The sequence below is a fragment of the Cyprinus carpio genome, chromosome B23 (assembly GCF_018340385.1).
Source record: "Cyprinus carpio isolate SPL01 chromosome B23, ASM1834038v1, whole genome shotgun sequence".
NCBI classification, from domain to species: domain Eukaryota; kingdom Metazoa; phylum Chordata; class Actinopteri; order Cypriniformes; family Cyprinidae; genus Cyprinus; species Cyprinus carpio.
Window position 1 is genome coordinate 22,163,947 of NC_056619.1, and position 22,972 is coordinate 22,186,918.

General features: G+C 32.4%; 1 protein-coding gene across 2 annotated transcripts in view; it reads left to right on the forward strand.

Annotated features, from left to right (window-relative positions):
• The first annotated feature begins 6,174 nt into the window (after window positions 1-6,174).
• Window positions 6,175-22,972, forward strand: part of LOC109048485 (terminal uridylyltransferase 4-like) — a 52,419-nt gene continuing 35,621 nt past the window's right edge. For both annotated transcript variants that reach the window (XR_006158287.1, XM_042751399.1), the window contains exon 1: window positions 6,175-6,362. The gene's annotated coding sequence lies outside the window, so the exon portion shown is untranslated. The remainder of the gene's footprint in view (window positions 6,363-22,972) is intronic.

The window sequence follows — 22,972 nt, forward strand, 5'->3', positions numbered from 1 at the left end:
TGTTCTGATGAATGTTAGGCACTGAAGCACCTGCTCGTGGCTCTTATTTAAGTGTGTGTCGACACTCCTCCTTCATTACAATGGAGGCGACAGGCTGATGAACAACAGCTTCCTTCATGAGCTTCAGAATCAGATCAAAATCTGTGAATCACAAAAAGCAATTAATTCATATAAAAGCCACAACTTTTTTTTTTTTTTTTGATTAATATGTTTCTGCTGCCTGAAAGCAATTAACAATCTGTTCAACAAGAATATAAGCCTTAAAAAATGCATATTATTGTTGCTGTTGTTGAGCATGCATAAATGTCAATATAATAATATTATTATTAATATTATTATAAAAATTACATCATGAGCAGTAGTAGTATTTATAGTAGTAGTATAAGGATTCTGAAATGGCAATAACAACAACAACAACAACAATAATAATAATAAATATGTTTAACAAGAGTATAAGTCTTATTATTATTATTATTATTGTTACCATTATTATTATTATTACTACTGCTTTTTATTAGTTCTTAAACACAGTACAATGTTTTTGTTTCATATTATTATTATAATTAACCAAGTAGAAATGGCAATATAATAATCAGAATTCTTCTTCTTATTATTATTATTGCTATTTCTGAAGCCTTATAAATGATACTACTCATATTGTAATTTTAATAAGAAGAAGAAGAATGTGCCATTTTTAAGGCCTAAATTTTGTTAAAATTTATTATTATTATTATTATTATTAACAGTTCTTAAACATGGTAAAATGTTTTTTTGTTTTATATCACTTATAAACTTTTTTATTTTTTATAACAATTATTGTTGTTGTTTTGTTATCTAGTGTTAATATTTACTTTATTTATATCTATTTAAAATTGAATTAGATTATTTCTGCTCCACCAGTGTCACTGTAAAAAAGTCACAGAGGTATGTCCCATTTCCCATATTTCTGTACTATTCTTTACCATTTTACAGTATAAAATATTGTGCATATCTAACCTTTTGAACCTTCACACCCAAATAACAACTTCACACCCTCATGCACACATATAGACATTAATATTAATTAAACATGCTTCCATAAAGCACTCTGATGTTTAACATAAGGTGACGCAGAAGAAGAAAAACCTGACATTTCACAAAAACACGAAAAAAGTGAAAAGCAGGGAGGGATGAGATTAGTATGAAGAAACAGAAAAGAGGTGTGTGTCCTCTCATTTTGTGTCATTATTGTCATCAGTCTGGTATGATAAGAGGCCGTGTGTGTGTGAACGGGTGGGTCGATCTGGGTTATGCTGTCACATTCATAACAATTACACAGACGTTTATCAAACTCTTTTTTTAGGCCAAACGATTTACCGCTTTACAAGTAACAGCGTGTGTGCTGGAACCAGTTACCAATGAGGTTTGCATATTAAAATAATACCATATCTGCATTCACCTTCTTCTCAATGCCAGTGGAGCAGAAGTACATGCTTCAATTGATTGTTATTGTAAAGAAAAGACATGGAATTTTATTAAATGTACAGTTAGATTAAAGAGTGAAACTAATTTACTGACAAGCCCCGGGTATTTATTGTTTGACCAATTTTATCTGTTTTTATATAAATTTGTAGAAGTTTTAAAAACTTCAGCTATTTTAAGAGGCATGTAGACCAAAACGTTAAAACATTAAGAAACTTACTTAATAATAATAAATGTCTAAAAGCAATCAAATTGGTAAAGTGTCTGCTAAATTAATAAATGTAAATGAAAGTTTTTATAGACATAATAATTGTGTAAAAAAAACAAACAAACAAATATTTTGAAAAGAACTTCTCTTAAAGGTTATATCTGCCATTAAAACTGGTGAAAGGAGGGAAAATGTTTGTTTTATAGTCTGAGATATAAGTCTCAGGTCAAACTAATCCTGTTTGTGTCCTATGATTAAAAATAAAACCTTATTTTAATATCCTAAAAAGATTAATGGCCATACTTTCGATTAATAGAGTAATGATAATTATATGACAGTCTGATTAAAACACACACCCACGTATTAGCATTTCCACAACTCACGGTCTGAGTCACTGAAGAACTTTGGAAATAAAATTATTAAGTCAAACTTGATTGAATGTGCAAATACACTTCATCTAGACGTCACACACCTGAGCAGAATCAGCAGATGTCAAACAGTGATTCAGTACAGACACGCACTGAATTAAACACTATTTCTGACACCCCTAACTGATGAAAGAAACAATCACAACAGAACTCACAAACATGTCATGCAGTTAAAGATTATTCTTGTTTTTTTTACACGCTGGCCGTCATCAAACTGACACACTCCAACCTGCATGATCTGAAAAATTAATAAACACACCTTCATTTAAAGTTGGTTTTTACCAATGATTATTTATTTATTTATTTATTTATTTATTTATTTATTTATTTATTTATTCATTTATTTATTTATTTAAACATTTATTTATTTTTTAAATAGAAGCCAGTTTCCACCACAGAATAAAAGGAATTTGGTGACTTTTTGAATCACACAATTATGAGTTTATATCTTGTTATTCTACGCCAGTTGTTTCTCATTTCTGATATATCTGAAAAAAAAAAGTCAGAATTACCAGTTTGTCTTAAATTAAATTTTGAGAGTTGTGAGAAATAGTGATATGTGCGAAATACACTGTAAAAAAAAAATAAAAAAAAAAAAAATCAGACCTCTCCAACTCAAATTTTTCTATTGACTGATCACATCTAAATTTTTCAATTGGCCAATTTGAATTAGTGTGATTTTAATTGTATAAATTCAATTAGGTCAATTGAAAGATTTAGATGTAACCAGTCACTAGAAAAATTTGAGTTGGAGAGGTTTTTATTTTTTACAGTGTATAAACTTGCAATTACCATAAAAAGTCAGAATTGCAATGTTTTTATTGTGAGGAATTTTAATATGAATGCAGAATTCTTAAAAAGTCAGAATTGCAGGACACAATCTTGGAATTATGAGATATAAACTCAAAAAATTGTGAGAAAGTCAGAATTGTGAGAAAAAATTGTGAGATACCTGCAAGTTGTAAACTTAGAAATGTGAAATATAAACTATTTGTGAGAAATAAAGTCAGGATCTAAACGTTATCTAAACAGTTCTGACTTTTTCCTCAAAATGAGTTGAAATCAAGTAGCAAGTCAAAATGGAAAACTCTTGAACTGCTAGAATTGCTAAAAGTTGATTCATCCAGAGAAAAAAAATAAATAAATAATAATAATAAATACATTTTTAATTGCAAGATGTGAACTCTAAATTGTGAGATATAAACTGGGAATTGCAATCAAAGCTTATAAATTGTGAGATAAAAGTTGTAATTACCTTTTTATTTTTCCATACACTGGTACCAAAAAAAAAAAAAAAAAACACCCTCCAATCAAAGTTGAGTAAAACCACTTACTATCACCACAGTTTATCAGATAATGTGTGATATTTCCGCCTCCATCATCATATTCCTGCTGCATGTGTGCCTTAATGTATGACAGCTGCTTCTGTCATACATTAAGGCACACATGCAGCAGGAATATGGACATAGGACAAAACTTTTGTCCTACAAGTCCCCAGAAATATATATGTATGTATGTTATATGTTTGCATTTTGTTTCTGTATTGTAATTCAAAAATACATCAATAAAAAACATTTCAGTCCAATTAAAAATGGATTTCAATCCAGTAAAAAATAAGATGCTTAAACATTAAACCATGAATAAATGACTTTATTACTATAATCATTATTTAAAATGCATTATTATTAAAGACCTAGGGAGTAGGTCTGATTTTGACATTGGTGGGGACAGAACAGCAGACAACACCCCCTCTCCATCCAACTACAACAACATATTCACATTTATGACAGGCTTCTGACCACAGTTTCATGGCATCTAAAGTCTATATTTATAGCCTATGGTAGCCAACTTGAAATTGAAAAAAGTGAAAGTGAAAGTGACATGACATACAGCCAGGTATGGTGACCCATACTGAGAATTCGTGTTCTGCATTTAACCCATCCAAAGTACACACACACACCGTGAACACACACCCGGAGCAGTGAGCAGCCATTTATGCTGCGGTGCCACGAGGTGCCCGGGGAGCAGTTGGGGGTTTGGTGTCTTGCTCAAGGGCACCTCAGTCGTGGTATTGCCCGGCCGAGACTCGAACCCACAACATTAGGGTTAGGAGTCAAACTCTCTCACTATTAGGCCTCGACTTCCTCATAAATCATAATTATTCCCCATAAATAATTCCCCAAAATGACTCATAAATCATAAAGAGAGGCTTTTTATATTAGAATATTCTTCAGACAATAACTGCACAATTTTAATTATGTAAAACCAACAACATTACAGCAGGGGGTTTTAAAGATGTTTTCTTTGGATTGTTTGAGTACTCAAAAGAGAATACAGCAAAATATAACTTAATTTGTGTTTCCTGATTGCTAAATGTCATATAAACATAAACATAAACTTTTTTATATAAAAAAATAATAATAATTAACCATGGTTTTGCTACACTCACAGTTTAAACGTGGTATTTGTAGTAAAACTGTGGTTAAAAAACGTTCTGAATCAAAAGATTCACAAACCTCAGATACAATCAGCCTGCTATTACTCAGATAAAATATCCCTGTCTGACAGGAAGAACTGTCTTTCCTCGTCTGAGAAGACTAATAAGGTTTCTGATGAGACTCTGGCCTCATCTGACACAGATTGACACTGAGGACTCAACCGCTGTGGATGAGCTCCTACTCCACCAGATGGCAGTGTTTACAAGACATGCACTACATCAAACCTCTGGGACTGTCAGTACTCACAGATTAACCTAATTAACCATACATGACACACACACAAACACAAACATTACTTGTGGATTATTGTGATGTTTTTATCAGCTGTTTGGACTCTCATTCTGACAGAACCCATTCAATGGTGAGCAAGTGATGTAAGGCTACATTTCTCCAAATACATTTACATTTATGCATTTAGCAGATGCTTTTATCCAAAGTGACTTACAGTGCATTCAGGCTATACATTTTTTTTTTTTACAATGTGTGTTCCCTGGGAATCGAACCCACAACCTTTTGCGCTGCTAACACAATGCTCTTTTTGTTTGCATAAAATAAAATAAATTAAGCATATAGCGTTAGTTCTGGTAGGTCACGTGAGTCAAGCTTGCATCAGCTGACTCTTAGCTGATCACATCTACTTTTAGGAATACGACACTTATCCCAGCATTCCTATATAAGCTCTATTCAGTATTATTCAGCAGCTGTTTTGCTTGCTCTGGAACAAATTACCCTCCTCCATCCCCAGCTCCTCCTTTCACCACAGTCAGGACTTGGCTTTCTGATATTCCTTGCTGAATCAGACTCATTTATCTTGAATAATGTTAAACTTAAATATCAATAGGTACATTAATGGTATCTGCTTTGTTGCGTTCTGTTTAGTGGGGTCATTATTGCTGCTCTCCCTGCTCATTCATGACAGACTGCATGGATGGGCAGGGCAGGGAGCTATCTGAACCTATTTAGCTACTAAATATTTTATGATAGTAGTAATAATTTAGCATTTTTAACGATTTAAAACTGTTATTTATTTTAGAAACATGTTTTTAAATATGCATATTAACACTGAATACAAATACTGATTGAAATAAGCAAATACCAACCTGCTATTTTTAATAAGATCTTTGGCAAAACAAGAAAATTATGCGTTTTAGCCTAGTGAATGTTAATTATAGCTTACTTTTATAAGCATTTGCCTGATGAAGGTCAGTGGACCGAAACATTGCATTTAATAAAGTTTTTAAGCTTTATATAAGAAAATACAGATAAAGGTCTATAATTTATTGTATTTATTTTCAACCATTATTATTATTTGTAATATTTGAAACTAATGTTTTATTGTAAAAACAGAAACAATTTCAATATTTCAAATCTTAAAAAGGGGCTATTTCATTTTGGAATTTTTTTTAATCATTTAATTTATTAATCATTTTTAAGAAGAAGAGGTCTCTTTTAGAGTTTTAGTAATTCACTTTTTTTGTTGTTTGAGCCACATCGCGCCGCCTGTAGGCGTCACAGTCGTACTGACGCGCGAAAGCGTCGCGTCGCGTTGGACTCCAGTTTCGTTTTCGCCGCCTGCCGCGGCCCACAATCCAGCGCGCGAGCGGAATTAACATGGCGCGTGCGCTCGGCGTTTTGAGCAGGGCCGAAGAAAACAACAACAACATCAGCGCAGGGATACATGGCGTTTAACGCGACGCCGATCCGTCACTGCTCCGTGTGATCGTTCTCAGCATGTGCTGCTGATCTACCACACGTTAGTGAATCCAGGTAAGACAGAACGCTAAAGACACAAAAGTGAGGAAAAGGTCCGCGACGCGTTACCAGCGCAGACGAGCTAAGTCGAAATACAATGGCCAAAGTTTGGGGCAATTACTGCAAAATTAGACTTTTTGTGAATAGTACACAATTCTAACCGTTTAATATTTACATGCATATGCTTTCTGCATGCAAATATTCACATAATGGATATTTGCTTCTGTTTGATAATTGCAAGGTTACATGCAATGCTTTTACAATGGTAATAGGAAATCAGAAACAGGCAATAACTTTCAGGATAAAGCATCATTGCTGGTACATGCAAACAGTGTCTTAATTCATGTTTGGACTCTAATGTGTGACTGTAGATCCTGTAGTTTGTTCAGGCCTGTATGTCATTAAACTTGATATTGGGACCAGGTGAGGGGTTGAATATTTGTGCATTAGTTTTGCTTTCAGATGTGGATTTTACTCTGTATTCGTTTTAAATACAATATGTAATTCCTTAATTATATAATTTTATATCTGATGATATATGTTACACATTTTGCTTCTGAAGTTACAATAATGTGTAGTTATTGGATGGACAGTTGTTGTATTTACTGATAAATATACTTGGATTCTTAAGAATTAAACAGAAATCACTCATTATAATGGTGATATCATGCCTTCCTGGCAATTATTCTGTAATAATCTTAATTTTGTATGCATTATGTGATCTGACCCACTACATTTGTTAAATATACAGGATGTGTTTTTTTTAAAAAAAAACAAAAAAATAGCTGGCAGTATATACTGTCAGTAGCACATGGTGCAAGCAACGCCAAGAGTTGCATGAACTGATAAAATGCTTGAATGGGAAATTATTATGTACATAATACACATACATGCATGTATACATTTAAGAAAACCATGTTGTGTTTATATATTAAATGTACTTAAATTATATGAATATAAATATATGCATATAAATATTTTCTAAATATACTGTGTGTATTTATATATACATAATAAATATGACAATACAAACACATTATGTAAAGAAAAACTTATTTGGGATGCGATTAATCACAATTGATCGTTTGACAGCACTAATCTAAACATAGCTACAAATAGCTAAATGTTATTTTTATTACAATAAGTGCATATTCACTAGAAATATGCAAATTTAAAACCATATTTATAAAATAAGTTTTAAAATGTTCAAAATGCAAAGTTATTATTATTATATACAGAAGTATTAAATAGCTAAATATTATTATTGCATTCAATTTATTCAATTAAAATTATTTGTCAAATTCATCAATGTAAAACTGTGCAGTATTAGGTAAATAGCAGATTGTTATGTTGAAACTAACTTGTATGGAAGCATGTTTCTGACATAGAATAAGAAATAAATAATTTAAAAAAGGTAACTGCAACATCCTGTCTCACATTTCTAATTTTTTTTTGCTTGTAATTCAGAGTTCATGTATCAAAATTTGGACTTTGTTTCTAGAAATTATTTTTAAAAAAAGTCAGAATTGCAAGATATAAACTAGCAATTGCAAGAAAAAAAACCTCACAATTATACGATTTTATATGCATGCATGTTGTGTATAATGTTTTTATTTAGCTACAAATACTTCTGTATATATAACAATTTCACGATTTTAAAAATGGAGTGTTATTTTATCGATGTGTTTTTTAGTATGCATATTAAAACTGAGTACATAAATTGAATGCAATAATAATATTTAGCTATTTAATACTTCTGTATATAATAATAACTTTGCATTTTGAATATTTTAAAACTTATTTTATAAATATGGTTTTAAATTTGCATATTATAAGTGAATATGCACTTATTGTAATAAAAATAACATTTAGCTATTTGTAGCTATGTTTAGATTAGTGCTGTCAAACGATCAATTGTGATTAATCGCATCCCAAATCCTGGGCCTTTTGTTTACCATAATGTGTTTGTATTGTCATATATATATATATATATAATATATATATATATATATATTATATATATATATATATATATATATATATATATATATATATATTATATATGACAGTATTAGGGCTGTGCAAAAAATCGAAAACGATTTTCATGTTGCATCTCATCAGTAAAAAGACGCTCCTGTAATTAGTAGTATATCTCCAGCACGTGCGTTCAGATCGGGGTTGCCAGGTTTTCACAACAAATCCTTCCCAGTTGCTTCTCAAAACTAGTCCAAAACTAACCAAATCGCGTTTCCAGGAGGTTCCCCAATAAAAATTGCATCCCGGGATTAAAATATCAGTTTTTGGCAGGGTTGCCTTGGTAAAATTCTCATTTTAGGTGCTAAATATCACGTTATTGGTATTGGGGTCGCTTCAACCCGCGGACATGAAAAACAACCGCAGACTTGGCAACACTAGTTCAGGTGGAGCGGCATTTACTACACAGAGCCGTAATTCCACCGACAAGCTACACAAATCGCTTTCAAAATCGAGAAAGAATCGCCTGTGATTTTAAAATCGATTTTGTGTAGATTGTCAGTGAATTATGGCTCTGTGTAGTAAATGCCAACCAGTGTTGCCAAGTCTGTGGTTGTTTTCCATGTTCGCGGGTTGAAGCGACCCCAATACCAATAACTTGATATTTAGACCCTAAAATGTGAATATTACCAAGGGAACCCTGCCGAAAAACGTACATTTTAACAGCGGGATGCAATTTTTATCGGGGAACCTCCTGGAAACGCGATTGGGGACTATTTTTTGACTAGTTTTTGAGAAGCAAATGGGCAGGATTGTTGTGAAACCTGGCAAAACCCTGATCTGAACGCACGTGCTGGAGATATACTACTAATTACAGGAGCGTCTTTAATGATGAGATGCACATGAAAATCGTATTCGATTTTTTGCACAGCCCTAGACAGTATATTTAGAAAATATTTATATGCATATATTTATATTCATATAATTTCAGTACATTTAATATATAAACACAACATGGTTTTCTTAAATGTATACATACATGTATTTGTATTATGTACATGATAAATGAACACAGTACACCGACATATATTTTATAAACAAAAACTTATGTTGGATGCGATTAATTATATATTATAAATAATTTATAATTTTTTAACAATTTGTTGTTTATTTTAAAAATAAATGCATATCTACACTGAATAAATAAATGCAATAAAGAAATATCCAGAATAGTCAGAAAGTCGCAATTAGCTTATGTATGTGTGTGTATTTAAGCTTTATCTCTCTCTTTACCTGCCTAAATGGAATAATTAAATTAATATATTTCATTTTTATAAATAATATTTCCTAAATCATGGCTAGATGCCACTCACTGAAGTACTGAGCTTGTATTCATTTCCCAATGTTGCCAGATTCTTCCTGATTTGTCAAACCTTCAGTGCACAAACATTTCTGTATCCCCACAATCTGATTCTGTCCTGTTTCTGTTCCAGAAACCTTCAACAGGCTTTTCTTCAGTCTCATCCGGAGAGAAGTTGAGTGGCATGGAGGACCCCAAAAGCCCCGTGAAGGTGGTCAAACCTTCCCGCTCGAGCGGGGGCAAGGCGTTGTTATTGTCTCCCAAACCCCAGTGGGAGAGAGCAACAAAAAAAAGCCCGGGCCGAATAGCAAGGACGCTGTCCCCAGGGTGAAAGAGGAGATCCAGGGCGGTCCCAGTGCTGGCAGGACACGTACCAGCAGCCCCACAGGAGCTGGGGAAGGGAAAAGCCCGCCGGCTGACGGGCAGAAAACTAACTCTGGCGAGAGGGGGCGGAAAGGGAAGCCCCAGCCCCAGTGAGGGCCGTCAGCAAAGCCCAGGAGAAACAAAACTCCAGTCCGACACAGTGGACCGGTTCAAGGATGGAGGAGCAGCACCGCTGGAGATCCCAACACCCGACAACACCATCCTCACCACCACCGCTAAAGACAGCATAACTGGTGAGAAAATACACACCGATTATCTGATCAGATCTGGACAGTTTGAGATACGATGTTTGGGGGTCGGTAATATTTGTAAAAATGTTTTTGGAAAAAACTAAATCTCTTTATGCTCACCAAGGCTGCATTTATCTAATAAAGTAAAAACAGTAATATTGTGAAATTATATCAATTTAAAATAACTGTTTTCTATGTGAACATATTGTGAAATGTAATTTATTGCTGTGATGCAAAGCTGAATTTTCAGCATCATTACTCCAGTCTTCAGTGTCACATTATAAACATAAATCAATCAAAAATACTTAACATACTTCTCAAAAAACATGCAAAACAAATTTAAATCAAGTTAATGCATTTTTTTCTGGAATGTTTTTATGGGAAACAAACCAGATTCTTTTATGAATTATATTTTTATTTATGTTTTATTTTTTTATTTTATTATATTTATTTTTATTTTTTAATATCTATATTTTTATTCTTTTAAAACATTATATGGACTTTTTTATGATTATTTTTTTTTATGTTATTTTAATTTCATATTATTTTTATTCAAATTATTTTTATATTTTTAGTATTAACCATATATTTATTATAGTTATTTTGTGTATAGGTTTCCATTTTCTTTTTTTTTTTTTTTTTTTTTTTTTATTTTTATTAAATTTTTTTATTATTTTTATTATTTTTATTTATTTATTTTTATTTTGATTATTTTTTTCTTTTTTTTGTTTTTTTCTTTTTTTTATTTGCTACGCCGCCTTATTTTGCACGCAACAAATACAGATTAATTTTATTTTAGTTATCGTTTTTTCATTGTGTTAATATATTGCGCATTACTTTTTATTATTATTTGTATTTTTCATCGCTCTATAAGATTAACTACTTTGATTTATTATTTATTATTATTTTTTATATTATATTATTTTTGCCCGGGAGCAGATATATTTTTATTATTTTGTAAATATATTATTGTTGCCACTATAATTCGCCTATATTTTTATTATAACCCGTTTATTATTTTTATTATATGTTTTTTTTATTTTATATATTTGCCGTCATTTATATATATGCTCATATGTTCTTTTTAGTTCCGCCTATTGCATCACGACCGTTCTTATGCTATAGTGCCTATTATCCTTTTTGTTGTCCATGTTGTGTTGTATTTGTTTGTATATTATAATGATTTTTAGTACTATGGTGTTTGTTTTTATTTATTATTATCGACTTTTTTTTATGTTTTTTTCCCATGTATATTGTCTAGTTATTTCCGGCCGGACAGGCATCACTTTTTGAGTTTGATTTCTCTACATTTCCGTCACATGATAGTATCAGTTGTCCAATCGTTTGCCCTCGTTATTTATTTTATTATTTTTTTTTGTTTTTATTTTTTTATTTTATTAGTATCTTATTGATGTCGTATTATTTATGTATAGTATTTTGAAAATAATGTTTTGTTATTTAGGTTTTATTTTATTATTTTGTTTTTTTACACCAATACACAAATTGGTATTTTATTCTTTTTTATATTTTATTATATTTATTTTATTTTTTGTGTTCTATTTATGATTGTATCTATTGTGGTATTTTATTAGATTTTTGGTGTTTGATGTATGTTAGTATATTTGTTTATTGTAGTAGTTTGGTGTTATTTATGTTTTTAATTTATTATGTGGTGTATTATTAATATTATATTTTTTGTTTTTAGGTTATCTTTGGAGTGATGTATGTTTGGTTATTTTCTATGTGGTATTATTGGTAGATTGATTAGACTATTTTTGTTTCGCTTGTCTTTTAATTTATTTATAGCAAATAGTTGTTTTTTTAGCGAGCAGCACCTTTATTTTTTTGCTACAGTGAGTTATTTATATGCTGTTGGATTATTATTTTTTTGCCGTGCGCCATCTTTGGTGATTCTGTATTTTATCTGTTGTTTAATTTTATCCGGTTTTTAAAACAAACCTATTTTTAATCTGCCGATATTTTTGTCTATTGTATTTTTGGTATTGTACTTTGATTCATTTTGTAGATACGGTTTAGTATATGTATGCTTTGGTTTGTTGTCAGTGTGATTATGATTTTTTATGATGTTTGTAAGGTTTGGTCGTTTTTAGGTTATTGATTTTTATTTCTTAAATATCAGAGTGTTTTTTTTGGGCCAACATTTTTTTTATATCTTGTTTATATATTTTATGGTTTGGTATTTTTTTCTTTGACCCATCAGCTGGGTACTTATTAGTATTTTGTATTATAAAGATTGCTAGAGGGACCGACAGCCAGTATTTTTCAATATAATCACATATTATTTTTATTAGCGTGTTATTTATATAGTTTGTTATTTATTGTATTCGGGTAGATTTGTTTCTTCGGATTCTTTACGCATTATATTGAAATGAACGTGTCCTCAGTGCTTTTTTGCTTCTTGTGCTAATAGAATATTGGTTGTTTTTGTTTTATATATTTTTTTGGAATTTTTTTTTATTTTTCATTTTATTTTTCAGCGTTTATCCTTTTTTTTTTAATGTTTTTTTTTTTTAAGCAACAAGTCTTTAGTTGTTTGTATTTTTTTGTGCCTTATATTTAGCAGAGATGTTGATACCTGACAGTGTCCCATTTTGTTCCTGTAATTTATTTTTAATGTGTGTTTGTTTTTTACTAGATTTATTTATTTTTTGTTTATTGTTTTTGAGTATAATTGTGATTATTGGGTATTGTTTAAAATGGTTTTGTCATTTTTTGGATTATTTAAAGTTATTCTTTATGTTTATTTGTTTGTTTTGTGTAGTTCTTTTAATATTATTTTATATTTACACTTTTTAACTGCGTATTTAGAAGTTATTGTTGGCTTTAGTTTTTAATTTCTTTATGGTTTTATTTACCAATTTATTTGTTTTAATTCTTATTTATGGTTTTCAGTTTGTTTTAAAGGATGTTTTTTTATCTTCAAGTTTCTTTTTACGTCTTACTGCTGTTATTAAAAATCGTTTGTTTGTTTTATTTATGGTTTATTTATCTCTGTTTGTTTTTGTATTTTGTTATTTTTATTTTAAAGGATTGTTTTTATATTTATTTATATTTACATTTTTACTGCTGTGTGTAGAATTCATTTTTATTTCGTAGATTATTTATTGCTTTAATTTATATTTTTGTTTTAATTTCTATTTTTTTACGGTTTTATCTACTTACTGTTGTGTTTATCTATTTATAATTTTTTTTTAAAACTGTTTTAATTATATTCAAGGTTTTTTTTTTTTTTTACACTTTTACTGCTGTGTTTAAGATTAATTTTGTACCAAATAAATAAGAGTCTCACCCTATAGTTTTTTGTATTTGCTTTAAAAACTTCCACAGACGATTTTATTTGACCCAGCTGTAACTCAGACTCTGATCTTAACTGTTCTGAGTATCAGTGTAAATGTGATGGCATATTTCACGCTCTCTAGGATTTTCCTTTTGAATGCGGAGTGAATAGCGCCTGTTAATCGAATCTGAGTCGTTTGAGTGGTCTCTTCATTTCTCCCATCAGCATGTCTGTGAGCGCGTAGGATGTGTGAAGAGATGTGGCGTGTTGTGATTGCTTTCTCAGGCCCGTTGGGTAGTTCCACAGCCGTCGACTGAGTACCCCCCATTCCAGTATCTAGGCAAACTGTGTTCAGTCTCACGTGGAGAACATCCAAGAGGGTGCTCACACGCACATTAAGAAGAAACTTCACAAGAAGACATCATTGTGATGAAGCAGTCCGCGTTATTTTCCCCAACCACTTATTTTCTGGTGCTCTGTGAACTCCACAGTGACTTTAAGCTTGGAGAAGGTTTTTTTCGTTCTAGTTTTTCTGTTGCCAAACGTTTGTCCGCCCGATATCTACCTGAAGTTTCCGCTGGATAGTTTAAGTTCATGTTTCAGTAATTAGGTTTGTTAGTGTTTGATTTTTTGTAGATTTAAACCTTTTGTTTTTTTTAAGTTTGTGTGTTTTTTTTGACAGGCCGATGCCAATATCTGTGGAAAGCAGGGGGGCCTATATATATATATAATATATCGTATTATGATTATATATTATTATTCTTATAATATATTGAAGAAATTTGAAATCATTTGACAATGGATTTAAAAAAACTAAAATGTGGAAATAACATTTAAAAAGTATTTTTCCACTAATAAATAAATTATTCGATAAAAAATTTTGTTTAGTAAAACAGGAGTAAACCCTGTAACCAACCGGAGCACGCAGTATTCTGGTAAGTCCCCCCTGTGTGCAGTTTGGGCACATCTTTTCATCAAATAAAGCCAGGGTAACAGTCCCCATTTTACCTCCAGCAAACCCGGGAAATTGACATAGAATAATGACAGTGTAAAAATGCATAAAGCGCAGCATAAGTTGAAATTCACCGAGTTAAGAGTTTAAAGCATTCAATTAACAAAGAGCGCGAGTTTCACGCAGTAGAACACAACGATCATTTCCTGGATAAAAAGTGCACACTTCACGTCACAAAATCTGCACCTGTTGGTTCTACGAAGTTTTGCAATGTTTTGTGAAATTAAATGTTCATTAGTCCTTCAAAGCTGGGTTTAAATTATATAAATGCGTATTGCTTAATGGTGATGGCAAGCACAAAAGTTTTTATAATGGTATGCCTTTCTATTACTAATTATCACACGCAATTGTTATCAATACTTTCTATAGACATTAATTTCCTTTGTTTAAACCGTTCTATCTGAATTAGTAGACAGACTTCTATTACCCATATTAGACAAAAATGTTAACCGTCATTAAAACGAGAGAGGAGTGTGAGCACTGTGTTCGCAGGCTCTGCCAGCTCCCATTGCCGTCAGAATAAAAGTTGTGCCTCGAACACATGGCCCAACAGCAGGAAAACTTATCCGGCCGATCGCCATGAGGTGAAATTATCGCCCAATAGCGGCTGATATAATCGGCCTTGGCGATATATCGGTCAACTCACTACCCTGACCCCAACCCAAGTGAATAGCTATAATCATAACTTTAATTGTACGATTAAATGATTGTACTGAAACTATAATAAATTAATTGTTATTATTGTACGGCAAAAAATATGAGAATTGATAATATAATAAAAAATATATATTTTACACTGCACAGCTTTACGATATTATTTAAGTTAAATGTTTTTTATATTACACATTTTATGTATTATGATTCCGACGTTGTGTGTTTGCCATTTGAATATCCCTATGCAACATGCATTAACAAATTATGAACAAGCAACAACCGTATAATGTTATATATTTTTCTTCACCTTATAAAAACTTAAAATCCTCAATGTATTATTTGGCAGAATGTTGCTGTAATGCTCTAATGTTCTACACAATTATATAAATTATAGTAATTTTTATCAAGCATGCTAAAGATCCCTCTCTGGAAAGAAGCGTTATGTATTCATCACCTTTACCAGCACCAAAGATATTATAGCTAAATAGTGGGTATTTTGTATTGGATTTGACTCATTTGTATTGTTTTTTTTGGAGCTGCGAGCTTGTTTTTTGATTGTTTCTGGGGGTCTTTGCAGGAGAAGCAGGAGGAGAATGAGCTGCGAGCACTGCCGCTCCCTCCCTCTCCGCCCAGTTGAGGGCGTTAGACTCGGTCGTGCTGGAGGTGGCAGAGACGCACGGCATCTCGGAGGAAGACTTCGTGCTAAGGCAAGCCGTGGGTGCTCCGGATGGAGGGGAATATACGCAAACAACTCACAGGTACAGTGCCTGGGTAATAGCTTGCACTAGACTTAAGTAAACTAACCTTAAGTCAAGAAAGTGTTTCTTCCAGTCTGCTGAATCTAAATGTTTGTTTTATCTTAGCGTGTTCTCTCCGCCTGTATGGCTCATGTCTCACCCGCTTTCGGCCTTCAAAACGAGTGACGCCAACATCGACGCCTCTTATCCCTCACTGTGAGTCTGAAACGAACGTGCATGAGCCTGCTTGGATTAGTGTTTCTTGTGTATTTTGTGTGTTTGTTAAAGTTTTGCACATTTCTGTTGTGCAGATGACTCAGCCTGATGCTGATCCAGGTGCTCTAGATACCCAAAAAAACAGCTAAAATACAAAAAACATTAAAACCACACAAAGAATTAATGAACTGACTCAACAATCAATATTTTTTTCTCAAAAAAAAACAACACAACTCTTTTTTTTACTTACTTCAGAACTATAAATAGATATCCAAATTAATGAACAGATTTTCGTAAAAAATGAGGGTCGTCAAAATACATTTTCGAGTTAATTACTTGTGCCGATTAATTAAATTAATTGGATATTAACTCCCAATAGTCTTGGCAACCAATAAAACTTTAAAAAGTCAATGGAAAACCTAAATATAAATGAATGAAATTATGTCTATAGCAAGCACAGTTTTACATTGAAATATTTATTGTTTAAAACTGCATTAGACAAACTTTTGACTAATACTGTACATTTGTAGTAAAATACCATTTTTATCAAACGGAAAGTTCTTCTTGATTCTGATTGGTTGAGCCAGTTCAAAGCTGTTGTAAATTACAAACATACATTTGTTTACATGTTTTGTTGCTCATGCAAACTTTGTTGGAATCACTACTGTTTATGAGAACTACATTGTTTGAAGGCAGAAGAATAATGTTTTTAAACAATACATTACTGATTTGCTCTGTTTATATTTTGTGAAACCCACTACGTTTATGGAAGAGCAGCGAGCTGGCCACGTGTCTAACATCCTGGGCTTAGCTATTATAAATTCACTGTAAACCACGGCTTCTTGGAGCTTATTGCTTTAATTTCTTATGTTTATTTTATCTTATAAAAATATTACTTAATGTTTTGTATTTTATAATTGTTTATATGCATTTTTAAAAATACAGGTATGTAACAAAAAAAAAAAATACTAAATATGTATAATGTAGTTAAATAATATTTTATATTTAAAAGTTTATAAATTGTAAATTTTTATATTTTATTTGTGTGTGTGTTTATTTTATGGAAATAAAAAATAAAAAAAAAAAATACTGAAGGGAAAAAAATAAGTGTAAAATTACCGAATATAAAAAAATATGTGTAAAATTACCGCTTATATCCAAAACATAATATTCAGGCTATCAATTTTACCTATCAAAATGAATGTACAACCTTTGCACTTTTAATATTTACCACTGATACATAGCACATATGTATAAAACATATAAAATAAAATATGAACACAAAACAATAATTAGGGATGTACCGATTAACTGTGAGCCTGGTTGAAAATCAATTAAAATATGTGACGATTCAAATCGGTTGAGATGCTAAACAGATCGCGATTCATTTAGGGGTAAGATTTTATATGAACGCATGTCTGAGGGGAAAACTACCGGTCTCTTAGAACGATTCTTAGATGGTATTTTTTCTTTTCCTTCTTGGTCTGTATAATCAGTTTTAAAGGTCATAAGTGCAGCGCTGTTAAAAAACAAAACAAAAAAACGTGCAACTGTTTTGTTACGCAGAAACCATGAAAAGCTTTAAGCGACACCTGCTGGCGAGAGTGAATCGTGTATCGTTCAGCTCGTCCCGTTTCTGTTTTCATGCAGATATGTGTATTGTATAGTTCACAAAACTGAGGTCACCCATTCTGTTTTTGCTTCAAAATTTTCAAAATTACACAGTCTAATTTAGATTTACAAACTGCTCAGGTTGCATGTTATGCAGCATCTTTTTTTGGATCCTGAGTGACAATGCATTGGAGTTTGCCTCTAATGTTAAAGGATCTAAAAAGAGCACAGACATACCGCCTTATTGTATAAGTGATGCATAATCGAATTAATTGTATGACGTATTATATTTGATTTAGGGCTGGTTTTAAAATTTCAAATTAGTTCTGTTATTTACATTACTTTTATTTAACATTGACATTAGCAGATGATCTTCCAAAGCGACTTACAAGGAGGACAAAAGAGCAATCAACCAACAAAAAGAGCAATTAATATGCAAGTGCTACATTAGTATATTATTAAAGTGTTATATTTCAATTTCACAAAGAAACGTACAGCATTTTATCCAAGCAATAATAAAAGGACACATTTAATTTTATAATTTGTCTTAAATCTCATTTTGTGAAAAAAAATCGTGAGAAAAAATAATTGTGCATCTAATCCTGAAATCAAAACCGTGAATCGAATCGTGAGTTGGAGTGAATCGATACATCCCTAACAATAATGGGAAAAATAACTGAAATTTAGTGTATTACTATATATAAATATAGAAACCAGTAGTCAAAATTTTAATTTGCTAATATTCTTTGCTTATATGAGTCTACAATACTCTTTTCAGTGATTGAAGACTTCAGTTCAGAAGGTTTGGAGTATAAATGTGCTTCACTTGACTGTTTACCAGCTCTAACAGCTGAAAGTTAATAATGCACCAGACCTGAGTTTCGACAGCTCAGAATAACTCAAGTTTCGCTTTTGTTTCCAGTGGAGTTCGCTGAGGTGGAGTCAGATTTTCACGCCAAAGTCCCTGTTGTTTTCTGCAGAGATGTGGCCAGGTCGGTTTAATGACAGCAATAAAATACTTCTATAAATAGTCACAGCACACAAAGAATAAGCATTTGAAGTCATCAGTAATAGCCTGTCATAACTGATAAGTGTGGTTTGTTGTCTCTGCAGTGGGTTAATGTGCAAAGTGAGCGCAGGAAATGATGTCGCGTGGCCTCACCACCAATCACCTTGCAGCTCTGGCCAGACTGGAGCCGGCTGGCTCGGGCCTCTGGTTCTGGCCTTCCGAATCACTGGGCCAATGTATGCATGACTGACTCGTCCGCCATCATGTTTTTTTCCAGACATTACAGTAACTGTTTGTCACCGAGGTCTAACGAGATTGTGTGTTTATCTGTAGCTGTGCCACATCGCACTGTCAGGCGGAGGGAGAATCCCGCCCTACTCGCTGTCTCTGATGGTCATATTCTTCCTGCAACAGAGAGCCAAGCCCATCCTGCCTGTTTATCTAGGGACACTGGGTATGAACCTCAAATGGATCTGGTAGTCTGAGTTAGTTTTTTAAACTGAGGGGCTGCAAGAGGTCAGTGGAAAAGCTTAGAGAAATACTGTCAAATAAAAACATTTGTAATAATTATTTGCAGGATAAATTGATTTTTAAGAAATTGATTTAAATAAATAATGCATGTAACAGTAACAGTAATTTAGAGATTAAAAAAAAAACCTTATTGCAACAATATAGACTACATGTTTTTTCAAATTATAATATATGCATGTTTATAATTATAATTTTTTACAGTATTATTATTTTATTTTTATTTTCCAAATTAACAAATAATACAGCTAATAGCCCAGAACTACAGTGAGTGGGGAAAAACAATAATTGCTATATAACTAAATGTTTTTTTTTTTACACATTTACAATTTTTCACAGTATAAATTGATTTAACAAATAATGCATCTAACAATGGCTGAGAGAAAAACATAATAGAAGTAATTTTTACACATTTTTATGATATTCATTATTGACAGCAAAAATCGATTTACATCAACAAATACATCTAACAGCACAGTACTTGGTGAGTTAAAAAAAAAATAATGATGTGACAAACTAAATATTTTCAAAATACTATTTGATGCATGTAATATTAATTTTATTTTGCAGTATAATTAATTTAAATAAACATAAACATCTAATAGCACAGTTCTATAGTGAGTGGTGAAATTAATGTAAAATAAATATTTTCCAAATAATCGTTTTGCATATTTTTTATAATATTTATTTTTCACAGCACAAATTGATTTAAAAGTTATTTAAACAAGTAAAACATCTAAAAGCAAAGTAAGAATGAAACATATAGAAACAAAGTATTTTCCAATAATTATTTAGAATTTGGCCTTTAAACATGAAAATATGCAGCATTTTTCAATTCAGATATATACATATGGTGTTTTAAGTTTCAGGGATGGATCCCTCATGAGGATGATCATGTTGGAGGCTTCTTACATCTATTTTAGATTGAAATAACTGTATTTTTGTTTCATGTCTGCTCAGATCAAGGGCTTCGGACGCTGAAGCTGATGTGGATGAGTTTCACCTGACGGGATGGAGTCGGACTACGCTCGCGGGTTGGGAGCACAGACCGCGCTCCTGCAGGCGAAAGGTCATGGGGACGGCAGAGCCAAACCTGAACCTAAAACCCAGACTGAGAAGAAAGAGAAGAAGGGTGAATATGCTAAGGGCAAGGTGAGCGGTTCACCGCTACTCATGACTGGATTAGAGAATCCCTAGGGTGAGTATTATCAGTAACGCATAGTAGCCGTGTGTGTGTGTTTGTAAGACTCGCCTGGACGCTGAAGCAGCCGGTAAAGCTGATCTGAGCAGCTGCTGGAGCTCCTGGGCGCTTTTACACGGCTGAGTTTCAGCTGGAAGAGCACATCATCAGCATCCGTCCTGAAAGAGAGCTGCCGCTGACTGGAGCTCAGAAGAACTGGCCTCAGCCTTGACTCTGTGCGCCGAGGTGAGACCACATTGTGCTTAACACTGATGTTTGCATTGTCAACACTTCATTCAGATGGTTCATTTCCTGAAGAGTGTAAGCATTTGGTTTCCATCCAAGTGTTTAGCATTTTTGTGTTCATTCTGCAAAAGGCGTGTCTAAAAACTGTTTCAAATAAGATTAATAGTTATTCAACCTATCTGTTTTCCCTCTTTAGGGATGCACTGTTAATAAATGCCAAAACGATAGAATATTTTGGCTGACCACCTTTTAGTTATTTTAATGTTATGGCTAAAAATAGCTGATATAAAAATTCTGTAGTTTTTAATAACTCAGAACGCAATCTTTTTTAATGCAGCAGGTGAATTTATTAATGACAACATTATAAAGTATGATTTAAATCATATTTATTAATTTAAATAAAATAAAACAAAATTGTTACATGTAGAACTAAAAACAAACAAACAAGTAATACAGTTTTAAAGTTATTCAAATGTTGTTTTGACATTGAAAAAAAAAAAGTTTGTTTTTTTAATTATCTAGTACAAAGTATTATTCTTAGCATATATTATATTGTTTATATATATATGCATTTAATTGAGCAATTAATTCTTAGAAAATATAATAGTTTGTTGATGCTCAAATATAGCATGTGCTTTTTGATTTCAAAGTTGCATTAGTAAATGTTGTATGTAATATATTAACTTTTATTAATATATATGCTGAAGAGATGTATTGTTCATTGTTAGGTCAGGAATGTAATGTAAACAAAAAAGTGTTGCTGATTAACTTGAGATGAGCATGAGATGATTGCACAGGTAATCTAAAAACGAACACAATTGCAAAACTGAACACATGATTCAATTTCCATTATCAACCGATCAAAATGGTCCGATTCTAATAAACAATATCAAAAACCACAGTATTTTACAATTGAATCCATTTTAAGTTAATTTTATGTTTGTTATTTTAAGATCCATATGAAAAGGAGCAACAACTGCAGTTTGAAAGCATTTGCAAATGACTAAATGGTGTGTTTCAGACCCGTGTTTAGCTTGAAGAGGAACGTGGCTCGCAGTCTGAACTAGAATCAGGATGGTGTTCGAAAGTACATCCAGGAGCCGTTTCCAAGACGGCCTGCCAGTATTTCTTCGCCTGTCCTCAGAGCAGGAACGGAGCTTAACGCCAGCCGCGCTTACTGGAGTGAAGAAACCCAGACGCCTCATACGGCCCGATCCCGGAGCCTGGACCGAAAGAAGATGGGCGAGGAGGACGAGACAGCAGTGATGATGAGGACGGCAGAGGGATATGGAGAGGAAGAGGAGAGTCTGGAGAGCTGGGTTCACTGAGCTCCTGCTGAGCCGGCACGCTGGGATGGACAGCAGATCTGGAGTCTGTTTCCCAGGAACCTCTGCAGCGGAGTCTCCTTTCTGCTCCTGAACGGCCTGCTGATGGACAGCGCAGGAGGTGATGAGGAGGAGGATAAAGATCAAGAGATGGAGAAACAGGACAGTATTGCTCCAGAAGACATGCACTACATCTTTGACGGGATGATCTTCACTGGAGAGAAGGTAATTGCACAGGATACTGTGTAAAATGTTTGTGGTGCTCTCGATTTGTATTCTGCTTGTGGTTTGGCTCAAAATTCAGGCAGATATTGATCTTGTGTAGTTTATTACATAATTAAATGGCCAGCGTTATTTTTTTTTTGTTTGTTTTGAGTGAATTGTTTAAATGAATACATTTTTTTTCAGTGAATCGAACCAAAACAGCTTTCAAAAATGGTATGAACGATTCAGATAAAAAAAAAAAATGAAAAAGCAGTAATATTGTGAAATATTGTTACAATTTAAAATAACTCTTTTTCTTTGTGAATATATGTTAAAATGTAATTTGTTCTCAGATCAAAGCTGAATTTTCAGCATCATTATTCCAGTCTTCAGTGTCACGTGATCTTCAGAAATCAATCTAATATGCTGATTCACTTAAGAAACATTTCTTATGATTATCAATGTTAAAAACACTTAATATTTTTTGTGGAAACAGTGATAATTTTTTTTTTTTTTGGAGGGCTGGGGTTCCTTGATGAATGGAAAGATAAATAGATCAGAATTTATTTGAAATAGAAATCTATAAGTGTCTTTACTGCCAATTTAATAAACCCCTTTAAGTAAATATACTACTTTTTTTTTTTTTTTTTTCAGGAA